Raw genomic sequence first — 13,430 nt, forward strand, 5'->3', positions numbered from 1 at the left:
TGCACACGTCTGCCGTGACCGCACTACGTTACTGTGTGATCCAACTGCTGTAATTAGAAGTTGCACTGACCTTTTGCCGTTTTTAAAGTTTGTTAAATGTGAGTGAACACTTGGAGAGTGGTAGTGTTTAATAAAGGAGTTTTTACTGGTTTACACTATTGGAGCACTTATTGTTTTTCATGTGGAGCAGTTCCACACACTGTTGGAGATCGAGCTGTTGATCATACCCTATCTGTGTGGTATAAAAGCTTGTGAGCCTTGCACGAGAGTGCGGGCATGTGGCGTTGGTGAGTGCGTTTCTTAAGGGAGTGGGAGCACTGAACACTGGCGGTGTGGTGGAAAGAGGACACTTTTGTATTTTCTTTCTATTTTTTATGGACACTTTTTTTTATATTTTTATGGACATTTGTTTTGACTCAATCACTTTTGAAGTCACTGGGTGTTATAATTGTGTAAACATATGTAATTTGTAACGCTTAGGAGTTATTCACTTGATACATTTATTATATTGCACACACTCTTTTTAGAGCAGCGCCACTAGTAGCCTTCTGCATGTTCTTTATGTTATAACGTTTAGACATTCAGAAAGACTATAGGTATTTTTGATATTATTTCACAAAGTGGCAGCTTGATTTATTTATTTATTCATTCATTTCACTTTAGTCACTGTTATTGTTCATTTTGGTGATATTTCTTTGGCGCAGTGGTGGTATCTGTAGTAATTGGTCTATAATACCGTACAGCTAACAAAATTTCTCCCATTTGGGGTGTCGAGGAAGGAGAGGAGACCAATGATATTAAAAATCTGTCTTAAACAAGATATCAAGCAATCTGTTAGATATAAATCTGTTTCTCATGTTCTTATAAGCACAATAACATCGTTGCACGATGTACAATGTTCACATTGTTAGATGTATTTACCTATGAAAAAATTTCAATAAAAATCTATTGCAGAAAAAATCAGTCAGGAGAAGGGTACAAAAGAATTTCCAAGGCATTCGAAATTCCATGGAACACAGTGAAAACTGGTCAGGAAGGCTGCCAAGAGGCCTACAGCAACATTAAAGGAGCTGCAGGAACATCTGGCAAGTACTGGCTGTGTGGTACATGTGACAACAATCTTCCAAATTCTTCATATGTCTGGGCTATGGGGTTGAGTGGTAAGACAGAAGCATTTTCTTACGAAGAAAAACATCCAAGCCTGGCTAAATTTTGCAAAAACACATCTGAAGTCTCCCAAAAGCATGTGGGAAAATGTGTTCTGGTCTGATGAAACCAAGGTTGAACTTTTTGGGCTTTAATACCAAAAGATATGTTTGGCGCAAAAACAATACTGCACATCACCAAAATAATACCATAACCACAGTGAAGCATGGTGGTGGCAGCATCATGCTTTGGGGCTGTTTTTCTTCAGCTGGGACAGGGGCCTTAGTCAAGGTAGAGGGAATTATGAGCAGTTCCAAATACCAGTCAATATTGGCACAAAACCTTCAGGATTCTGCTAGAAAGCTAAACATGAAGAGGAACTTCATCTTTCAGCATGACAACGACCCAACGTATACCTCCAAATCAACAAAGAAATGGTTTAACCTGAAGAAGATTAAAGTTTTGGAATGGCCCAGCCAGAGCCCAGACATGAATCCGATTGAAAATCTTTGGGGTGATCTGAAGAGAGATGACCTCGCAATCTTACAGATTTGGAGTGTTTTTGCAAGGAAGAGTGGGCAAATATTGCCAAGTCAAGATGTGCCATGCTGATAGACTTATACCCAAAAAGACTGAGTGCTGTAATAAAATCAAAAGGTGCTTCAACAAAGTATTCGTTGAAGGGTGTGCACACTTATGCAACCATATTATTTTAGTTTTTTAAATCACTTAAAATATTTCAGTTTGTTGTTCAACTGAGTTGTATAGTTTAAAGGTCACATTAAAGGTGGAAAAAGTTCTGAAATTATTTATCTTTTTTTTTTTTACATCACAGAAACCTGACATTTTAACAGGGGCGTGTAGACTTTTTATATCCACTGTATGTTATTATCAGTGGCTGTGAATTGTTGCTTTATGCTGGTTGTGGCAGGCATCATGCATGGTTTGGGTGAGAATAACGACCTTCCTATCTTTTTTTTTTTTTTTTTGGGGGGGGGGGGGGGTTGTGTATCCGATGATTGCAAAAAATTTTGTTGTTATTTGTAATATGTTTATTGCTTGTTTAATAAGGTTTCTTTGTTTCAGTTTGTAATGTGATATCTTGTGCTGTTTGGTTGCGGTTGCCCCTGTCAGAGCATCAGTGAATTAATTAAAAATATTACATAGGATTTCTGGATTTAATACAGACTGATCTAAATTTTTGCATAGGCCAAAATATTAAAAGGTTAAACTCAGGTCTAAACTCAACCTAAGACATTCTGTGTTTCTCACTGAAATTGCTGGAGGTTTGCAAAGTATTTACAGAACTGGTTAGAGTTGTATTACTTCCACCTGAAGCCAAGGATAAGACTATTTTTATTGTCACCAAATAGAATTTGTTTGATCATCCTTGAAACCAGTAAATACTAACTAACCTTCCAAGGCAAAATACAGTAGGTCAAAACAGAATGTAAATACAACCCCTGGGCCATGTTTACAAGACTGAAGGACTTATGCCCCATACACACGGTCGGACATTGACCGGACATTCCGACAACAAAATCCTAGGATTTTTTCCGACGGATGTTGGCTCAAACTTGTCTTGCATACACACGGTCACACAAAGTTGTCGGAAAATCCAATCGTTCTGAACGCGGTGACGTAAAACACGTATGTCGGGACTCTAAACGGGGCAGTAGCCAATAGCTTTCATCTATTTATTCTGAGCATGCGTGGCACTTTGTGCGTCGGATTTGTGTACACACAATCGGAAATTCCGACAACAGATTTTGTTGTCGGAAAATTTTATAGCCTGCTCTCAAACTTTGTGTGTCGGAAAATATGATGGAGCCTACACACGGTCGGAATTTCTGACAACAAGGTTCTATCACACATTTTCCGTCGGAAAATCCGACCGTGTGTACAAGGCATTACAATTTGCATCTTTACACAGGTGAAGAAAGAGTCAACATCTATGACAAGTTTGACACTCCTCATCTATATTATTTCACCAGCTAACACAGCAGGAAAAAGTTGTATATAACTTCTGGATGTGCAGGGAAAATAAATATATCTAAGTCAAGACATCAATTAAATATCTGGACACTTCACAATGTATATCCAATAAGTAATATTATTAAGTTTATCTGTGTGCAACCTCCGTAATTTATTATATGTTGAGATGTTACTATGAATAACAGAAAAGGTTTTTTCAAGTGTTGTTGAAAGTACAATAGGAACATCACTGTTTCCTTATACATAAAGAGTATATGATAGTATGACTATGATCTAAGATATCATATTACCTAAAAGGAGTTCGGTAAAAATCTTATCATCAGCTGGTGTAGTGACAATCCCATTATAGACTGAGAATGTTGATTTATTAATCTTATTAGAATTATCATACAGGTATAAGTAGTTTAAGTATACAAATGATTATGTTTATACACACACACATATATATATATATATATATATATATATATATATATATATATATTTTATTTTCTTTCTTCTATGTGTATAAAGGATTTTGATAGTCCCAGTATATGGGAAATACACCTCTCAATAATTAACACGAGCATATTTGAAATATTGCTACACTAGAAATGTGTGCTCATACGTTGGCAGTTACCAGATCTCCTAAACATTATATACAGTATCTCACAACACAGTGACTATGTACACCCACTCACATTTTTGTAAATATTTTATATATCTTTTCATGTGACAACACTGAAGAAATGACACTTTGCTACAATGTAAAGTAGTGAGTGTACAGCTTGCCTTAACAGTGTAAATTTGCTGCCCCTCAAAATTACTCAACACACAGCCATTAATATCTAAACCACTGGCAAAAGTGAGTACACCCCTAGGTGAAAATGTCCAAATTGGGCCCAAAATGTCAATATTGTGTGGCCACCATTATTTTCCAGCACTGCCTTAAACTTCTTGGGCATGGAGTTCACCAGAGCTTCACAGGTTGCCACTGGAGCCCTCTTTCACACCTCCCCGATTACATCATGGAGCTTGTGGATGTTAGAGACTTTGCGCTTTTCCACCTTCCATTTAAGGATGCCCCACAGATGTGCAATAGGGTTTAGATCTGGAGACATGCTTGGCCAGTCCATCACCTTTACCCTCAGCTTCTTTAGCAAGGCAGTGGTCATCTTGGAGGTGTGTTTGGGGTCGTTATGTTGGAATACTGGCCTGCGGCCCAGTCTCTGAAGGGAGGGGATCATGCTCTGCTTCAGTATGTCACAGTACATGTTGGCATTCATGGTTCACTCAATTAACTGTAGCTGCCCAGTGCCGGCGGCACTCATGTAGCCCCAGACCATGACACCACCATGCTTGACTGTAGGCAAGACACACTTGTCTTTGTCCTCCTTACTTGGTTGCCGCCACACACGCTTGACACCATCTAAACCAAATAAGTTTATCTTGGTTTAATCAGACCACAGGACATGGTTCCTGAAATCCATGTCCTTAGTCTGCTTGTCTTCAGTAAACTGTTTGTGGCATCATCTTTAGAAGAGGTCTCCTTCTGGGAAGACAGCCATGTAGACCAATTTGATGCAGTGTGTGGTGTATGGTCTGAGGACTGACAGGCTAACCCCCCACCCCTTCAACCACTGCAGCAATGCTGGCAGAACTCATATGTCTATTTCCCAAAGACAACCTCTGGATATGACGTTGAGCATGTGCACACAACTTCTTTGGTCGACTATGGTGAGGCCTGGTCTGAGTGAAACCAGTCCTGATAAACTGCTGTATGGTCTTGGCCATTGTGCTGCAGCTCAGTTTCAGGGTCTTAGCAATCTTCTTATAGCCTAGGGCATCTATATGTAGAGCATCCATTGTTTTTTTCAGATCCTCAGAGAGTTCTTTGCCATGAGGTGCCATGTTGAATTTCCAGTGATCAGTATGAGAGAGTGAGAGCAATAACACCACATTTAACACACCTGCTCCCCTTTCACACCTGAGACCTTGTAACACTAACAAATCACATGACAACGGGGAGGGAAAATGGCTAATCGGGGCCCAATTTGGACACTTTTAATTAGGGGTATACTCACTTTTGTTGCCAGCGGTTTAGACATTAATGGTTGTGTGTTGAGTTATTTTGAAGGGACAGCAAATTTACACTGTTATATAAGCTGTACACTCACTACTTTACATTGTAGCAAAGTGTAATTTCCTAAGTGTTGTCACATGAAAAGTTATAATAAAATATTTACAAAAATGTGAGGGATGTACTCACTTTTGTGATATACTGTGTGTGTGTGTATATATATATATATATATATATATATATATATATATATATATATATATATATATATATATATATATCCCAGATTATTTTACAAGATTTTAGAACATGGCCATTCCTTGTCCTAGAATGACACCAGGTGGTAAAAGATGGCAAGGCTTGAACAAACACCGAATTGATGGTTAACCGAATGGACCTATGAAAAAGAAGTTTCCACCTTCTGGGCTAAGCTTAGTAAAATTTTTATGAGCTTATTGTTCAGAACTGGATATAGGACAAGTTGAGGGAGCCATTAGGAATCATACTTCATCCATCCAGACATCCATCCATACAGAGCCACAGGGATACCAAGATGCAGCTCCAACCTAGAAAGATGCCATTTTGGAAAGGTAGCCATCTTACAAGTCTCTGTTAATGACCATTGTAGGCCAGCAGCCATTTTAAAAGGGTAATTATAATACATTGACATTTTGTTGATTAGTTGTTTAACTTGATAGCCTATTGATATATCTCTTGTTATACCTAAATTGCTCTCCCTCGATATTGTAACCATTTCAATTTTTCCTGAATTTTTTTAGTTTTTCCACTTTTTATATATTTTCTGTTTTCGGGCCATAGTGGCGTACCATTTTACATAGTTTAACTCTTATTCCTTTTGCAGGGGAGTAACCGTTGAATTCCGTAAAACTCAGACTATTATCTGATAATTAGTACTATATATTTATTTTGTCTACGGGGAGAATTGAATTATTGAGTTTAATTCGATATATTACGATATACATATATCATCGAGTGTTATAGACTATTTTGTTTTTTTTTGTGTAAAATTGAACTGTCTTTATCTGCCCATAATCAAACTATGTATGTGTGAACGTGTCTTATTGAATATTAAATTATTGTCAATAGCCAGTCCGTAGTCACATTGATCCTCGTGTTCTTAAAGACATTCTCCATTGGTTTAAAATGACTGAAAATAATGAATCATTCAAGCAATTCCTGAAGCAAACGCACAACACCCCATATTAATCCTTGGTGGGACATTGCGCATGTCTGTCTTCCTGTCCTTACCCAGAGTGTGCCGTCCTGGTTGCCAGGTGACATGTGTGGGCTGTGGCTTACAATTTAGTGTCAAATATGTTTTTATTAATCATATCAAAAAATATTTATACAGAAATACTGGTAGTCAGTCATCAATAACAAAGGCATTTCTGAGTATATCCTATTCCAATGTACAATGTTTGATTAGGTCTTGCGGGATAGGAGACCATCATTATCCAACAATATTATATAGTAATGAACTGTCTATGAAAACGTATAAATTAGTTTAGGAGAGACTATAATCACTGACTATGAGGTAGTATTAAAGTTCAGGAAGGCGAAAAGAAAGAAAAGAAAAGCGGGTGGAAAGAAGAAAAGAGGGATAGGATACAAGGGGGGGGGGGGGGGGGCGTGGAGCAGACCTCGGCACGACAATGTATGCAAGGAGTATTAAAGATGAATATTTGTGTCTAACCTTGAGTGATCAATAAGGTTTTCAGGGCGTCTGATGTAGAGTATTCAATCCAGATAAGCCATAAAGTTTTGAATTTATCAAAAGTATCGTTATCCATGGCTAATCTTTCCTCCATGCGCATAATGTCATTCATTGTCGAAACCCATAAAGTAAGTGGGGGTCTGGTGGAAGTTTTCCAAAATAAGGGTATGATCTCCCTGGCAGCCGACAGGAAAAAGCGTAAAAGGGAGCGTTTCTGTAAGGTGATGGAACCAGGAAGCATGGACAGTAATGCAATTTCTGGGGAGGGTGGTAAGGGTTGATCATAATGACTACTGTAAATGGAAAAAACCTGGGACCAAAGTGGTTGAATAGATGAGCAGTCCCACCATATATGTAGGTAACTTCCGTTTTCTGAACCACACCTCCAACAGGAGGATGGGACCGAGGGGAAAATTCTGTTAAGGGATTGAGGGTCCCTGTACCATCGGGAAATAAGCTTAAAATTTTTTTCCTAGGCATAACAGGATATTGAAGATTTATGCGTGAAGTAATATGACTTTTGCCAATCTTCTGAATGAAGTTCCTTTCCCAGTTCCGTGGACCACTTCTTGGTGTATGAAGGGGGTCGGTTATGTAGCAGTGTATTCTGTATCGTGTATAGGGTAGAAAGTAAGTGCCTGGGAGTTTCCGTAAGAGAGCACAGTTGTTCGAATTCTGTTAAGGGTCTGTGAATTTGAGAGGAGGAGAACAAGTCGGAGCAAAAGGAGGATATACGGAGGGCTGTGAGCCAATTACCTTGCGTGTTAGGTAGGATGGGTGCACCAGAGGTAGGGTTTACAAATGATCCCGCTATAGGCCACGTAGAGCGAGAATATGGGCCTATTGTGTTAGAACCTTTATCTTGAGGGAGTGCGGGGTGGTCAAATAGAGAAGTGAGTGGTGAAGGGTCTGAGGATAGAAGAGTCTGTATGCCCTTCTTGTACCAGAAATGTAAAGCTGCAATCGTCAGTGGGGAAGTAGAGGAGAGTGAAAGTAAATGTCATCCATATCCCCAGAGCAAGGCCCTGAGATCAAAAGTAGATAGGTCTTGTTCCACCATGGTGGACGCTTTGGGGAAAGGGCGAGGGAACCATTCTAGGACCCGGGATAACAGTGCAGCTCCATGGTATAGCTCATAGTCAGGTAGGCCCGCTCCGCCCTGTATTTTGGAGTATGTGAGTAAATTGTGACGGATACGGGACATGCCATTTTGCTATATGAATCGTATGGACATAGAGCGAAGAGACGTAAAAAATTGTTTAGGGACCATAATAGGAACGGTTTGAAATAAATATAGTAATTTTGGTAGGGTGTCCATTTTCAATGTATTGATACGCCCAAACCAAGGTAGTGTAGATGGGTTCCAGGATTCTAATTCCTTCCTAATTCGGGTTAGGAGGGGTATATAATTTAAGGCATATAAATTGGAGAGATTGGCAGGAATCGTGATCCCTAAATAAGAGATGCCCCTGGAACCCCATTGGAAGGGAAAGTTAGTCTGTAGTTGGGTAAGGGTAGTACGAGGTAATGATATGTTTAAGGCCTCAGTCTTAGACATGTTCAATTTGAAATTACTAAACTGTCCAAATCTACGAAATTCCTGCATTAGTGAGGGTAGAGTAGTATGAGGTTGTTGTATGTAGACTAATAAATCATCTGCGTAAAGCGAAAGTTTATGTTCAGATGAGGGTGTCTGAATTTCAACTATGGATGCATTTTGTCTAATGGCCTGGGCCAGGTGTTCGATCACCAAAACAAAAAGGAGGGGAGACAAGGAGCAGCCCTGTCGTGTGCTGTTTGAAATCTGGAATGAAGCGGAGGAGGAACCGTTGACCAGGACTGACGCCGAGGGACATGAGTATAGAGCCATGACCCTAGAAACAAAAGTGGAGCCAAGGCCTATTTGTTGTAAAGAGAGGCGTAAAAAATCCCAGTTGACCCGGTCAAAGGCCTTCTCGGCATCAAATGAGAGCAGGCAAGCTTTTAGATTGTGTTTTTGGATATAGGAAATGAGATGAATGGTTTTTGTGGTATTGTCCTTAGCCTCTCGGCCTGGGACAAATCCCACCTGGTCTTTATGTATGAGTGAAGGTAAGATAGGAGATAGGCGGTTAGCCAGGACTTTGGCGTAGAGCTTAATATCCAGGTTAAGGAGTGAAATGGGGCGATAGCTGCTGCATTGGGAGGGGTCTTTGCCAGGTTTGGGTATTATTGAAATATTAGCTGTTAGTAGGTCTCTGGAGGGGAGATGGGTATCATCTATAGAGTTAAATGCGCTAGCTAACAGTGGGGTAAGAAGATGAGCAAAGGATTTATAAAATCTCGGGGAGAACCCATCGGGGCCTGGGCATTTACCATTTTTCAGGCTTTTGATAGCGGTAGTGAATTCCGCTACTGTAAGAGGGTCGTCCATGGCAGATGTCTGTTCAGGGTTTAGATGTGGTAGAGCTGTGTCAGAGATGTAGTCCTGCATGGAGGATAGGTGTGTGTCGTTAGTATGGGTCGTCTCGTTTGGGGTGTGGAGATTGTATAAGTTTGAGTAATATTGTTTAAATGCGTCAGAAATGCCATTGGGGTTATTAATTTTTTGTTGGTCAGATGTACAGATTTGTGGTACAGGTCGGCGTGGGGGACGAGGATGAAGAACTCTCGCGAGGTGTTGTCCACATTTGTTTGCTAGAGTGTAGTGTCGGTTACGTCCTCGGTCTCTGGCTATAAGAGAGTTAGCATCGAGTAAACGGAGCAGGTCTCTACGTGCATTAGATAGGTCGGTATATGTTGCAGGGTCTGAGTCTCGCTTATGTGTAGCTTCAAGCGTTTTAATCATAGGTAAGAGGCGTGAGATATCGGCCATTCTAGCTTTTTTTAACCGAGAGCCATGCTGGATTAGTGTCCCTCTAAGTACACACTTCAGGGCTTCCCATTTAATGAGGGGGCTAGTATCATCTTGGCGATGATCTGCAATAAAATCACTCATCGTTTTTTCAACCGCTGCAACACATACCGAGTCAGTCAGTAAATTGTCATTAAGTCGCCACGAGGACCGGGTGAGGGATTTCGGCGGATGGGCTAGACTGAGGTGTACGGGTGCGTGATCCGACCAGAGAATATTTCCTATGGAGGCCTTGAGTGGTATGTCCAGTAATGACTGGGAGATTAAATAGGCTATAGGATTTATGAGCTACGGAGTAACAACTGTAGTCTCTCTCTAGAGGATGTTGTATCCTCCATATGTCTACGAGCTGTCGCCACCTAAAATGACACAAGGACCCCCAAATGATAGCAATTTGTTTAGAACCTTGAATAGGAAGTTCCCTTGATCCTGGTTTGGTCCATAGACATTAGCCACTGTAAAGACAGAAGAATTAAATTTGAGTTTGAGGAATAAATAACGCCCTAGCGGGTCTATCAGGGAATCTAAGACTTCTGGGTGAAATGATTTATGAAAAGCTATAGACACCCCTTTGGATTTTGCCTGAGGGTTCGTACTGTGAAACCATTGGGGAAAATGAGGATTTTTAAGGGATAGAATCTCTGAACCCCAAAAATGTGTCTCTTGTAGAAGCAGGATTTTAGTTTTAGCTTTATGAAAGTGGTATAACACCTGGCTTCTTTTTTCAGGGGTATTGAAGCCTCTGCAGTTATAGGACGATAAGGTTAGATGCTCAAGTAAAGACATAGCAGGAATGAGGAGAGGTAGCAGTAGATGTTAATAGTGTCAGCACCGAGGTCCGTCCAGCCCTAGGAAAGGGGAGTGAAGTAGATGGGTAGGTAGGGGGAAAAGAAAAAGCAGGAAAGGAGGGAGGAAAAGCAGGGGAGAAAGTAAGAGAGAAAAAGAAGTAAAAAAATAAGCCACTAGGTGGCAGCATTAAGCAATCATTTCAATGTAGAAACATTTCTGTAAAGTGCTTATAGACTAATATTAATATAGTGCACAAACAGGCACTACAAGTCCTAAGGGGGGGATGTGGTGAGCACCTAGAGTGCCTCCCGGTCCCGGGGTCCACGGGGGGAGCAATAACTGGTGTAAACAGTATATAACCATCAATTTGTTATAATAAGGTAACCTGGTAAGAACATATAAGTTGTAACTTAACACATATAACGTGTATACCCCCACCCCCTCCTAAACACATCAAAAAAGCACGGAAGCATTTCTATAGGGCTCCCGTACGTTAACTCAAAGTTAAGAGCGAGTTGCAATGGGGGGGGGGGCAAGCTATAATTACAGAACCCGACCACCCCAGCCTTGTCCCCAAAGGAAAAAAAATGTAGACAACAATAGGGAAAAAATAAGAAAGGATCATCCTGAAAAGGACATCCAACTAGGATAATGGGAGGGGACAAAAAGGCATATGCAAAAATGATGATGTAAATAAAAAAAATAAAAAAAGGGGGGAGGGGGGGTGCTGGATCTGCAACACTGTTGGTGTAGAAGACAGGTAGGTAGTCCAGGGAGACCATTACCACTTAAAAGTGGTTCAGGGGTGGACGGCCTGCACCGTTTTCCTATTCTTTCCTTCTTTTAAAGAAAGGGAAAAAAGAAACCAAAAAAACAAAACAATAGTCACGGTGGCAGGGTAAAGATGTGGTGTTTGTGGGGACTAGAGTCCAATCAGCCGTCTGGAGACTTCTGAGGGGAGCTTCTGGGTCGCTTATTCGTGCTTGCTTTCTGCCATTGTGTGTGGAATGGAAGTCCCGGAGTAGCAGACGGAAGGGGCCAGTCTGGCAGGGAGATCTGGGGTAGCTCCAGAGTGCTTAGAAACCTTGGCAGATCTCCTAGTGTGCGGAAAAGGGCCGTTTTGCCTTCATGATGAACCCGCAGTTGAAAAGGGAACCGCCATTGATATTTAATCTTTCTTTCCTGAAGAACAGATGTAATCGGTTTAAGTGCACGCCGCATGGCCAGAGTTTGGCGCGACAGGTCGGGTAGCAGGATTACTGGAGTGTCATTCAGCCGAATGGAGTCCTGTGTGCTAGCTGCTTTCATGATCTCCTCCTTGACTTTATAAAAGTGCACCCTGCAGAGCGTGTCCCGAATAAAGAAAGAATCAGAACTTCTCGGGCCCGAGGTTCTGTGAACTCTGTCCAACTCAATAGGGGTATCTTTGGGTTGCTGCAGGATTTGGTAGAAAATGGCAGTGACTGCTCCATGTAAATCATTGTGATCTATGGTTTCTGGTATACCACGGATTCTAATATTGTTCCGTCTGCTGCGGTTTTCGATGTCATCCTGGTGGTACATGAGCTGTTGTAGTATGTTAGTATGGGTATTAAGGATCTCTTCATGGGACTGTAATGTATTGCACATACCATCAGTGGTATTTTCTACATCCTCCATTCTAGTCCCTAGATCCCTCTTGAGCTCATCAATCTCTTTCCTGTATGACTTTTCCATGCGGGAGACATAATGTTCAAAGTCAGTTTTAGTGGGTAAAGAGCGGAGATAAGCATGCATGGATCGCATCTGCGACTCCATGTCCCATCCGTCCCTGGAGCACAGGGAGGCCTGGGAGAGGCTTTGGGGGCTGTGAGGGTGAAATAGGGGGGGCTCCAGATCTGTGAGGGAGACTGAGCGGATTCTGGGTAGTACCTGTTCGGCGTCTGCACGTGCGGATCGGGCCGGAGATGGAGGCGCCGCCGCCATCTTGGAGGCTCTCTGGCTCTGGTAGGCCGCGGAGGATCGGGTCACAAAATTCCCCAAATCGCCCTGTGTCCGGTCACCGGCGGGCTTCGAGTGGTCCCTGGGCTTTCCTTTACCCATCAGGGCGTTCTTAGTAGCTGGATGGGCGATGGTAGAGGAGATAGGGCCCCGTGGAGATCGTTAGGACCGGGAGCTGCCGCGATGTGCGTCCTACAGCTCCATGCGCTAAGCCGCGCCCCGCTGTGGCTTCCAATTTAGTGGTGACCCATGTTACTATGGTGTGGGTGGGTGGATGGGATGTTTCTTTTCTGCTCCTCCCGCCACCACTGAGCACACATGGCTCACTAGCAGAGCGTGCGCAGCTGGCACATCCACCTACGGCTGGATCCGACATTGATTGCTGGTGAAAGCGTATGTGGGGAGACGGAACAGAGCAGAGAGGGCAATATAAATGGAGGGTTTCTCCAGGGTAGTTTGGGAGTCATATCCCGATTGACCGAAAACACAGGTTAAGAGTAGCCTACCAAGGTAATGGGGATTTTTTTGTGGCTTAGTACTTGGTTCAATTGTATATGGTATGGACTGAATATATAGCACCAGCAATTTTCTATTATCCATTTGTCTTTCACATGCAGGGCCTTATTTTGGGTGATAGCCTGTAGGTTGCCCTGTTAACCTCTTTTGTGATCAGCTATCTTCTCCCTGCTTGGAACTCCGATCCTGGGTTTAAAGCATCATTGTTTATTATTTATGTTTCTTCCCCCAGTTATTCTTTTGGGCTTTTAATTTAGGCCTTTGGGTGATGTGCATGTATGAATGTTTAGGATCTATAGCCCGGTGGTACCTCTTGC

General features: G+C 41.8%; 1 protein-coding gene across 14 annotated transcripts in view; it reads right to left on the minus strand.

Annotated features, from left to right (window-relative positions):
• Positions 1–13,430, minus strand: part of DUS2 (dihydrouridine synthase 2) — a 1,383,726-nt gene that overhangs the window by 600,532 nt on the left and 769,764 nt on the right. The gene's annotated exons all lie outside the window — the stretch shown is intronic.

Source organism: Aquarana catesbeiana, linkage group LG11 (assembly GCF_042186555.1).
Source record: "Aquarana catesbeiana isolate 2022-GZ linkage group LG11, ASM4218655v1, whole genome shotgun sequence".
Classification (NCBI taxonomy): Eukaryota; Metazoa; Chordata; class Amphibia; order Anura; family Ranidae; genus Aquarana; species Aquarana catesbeiana.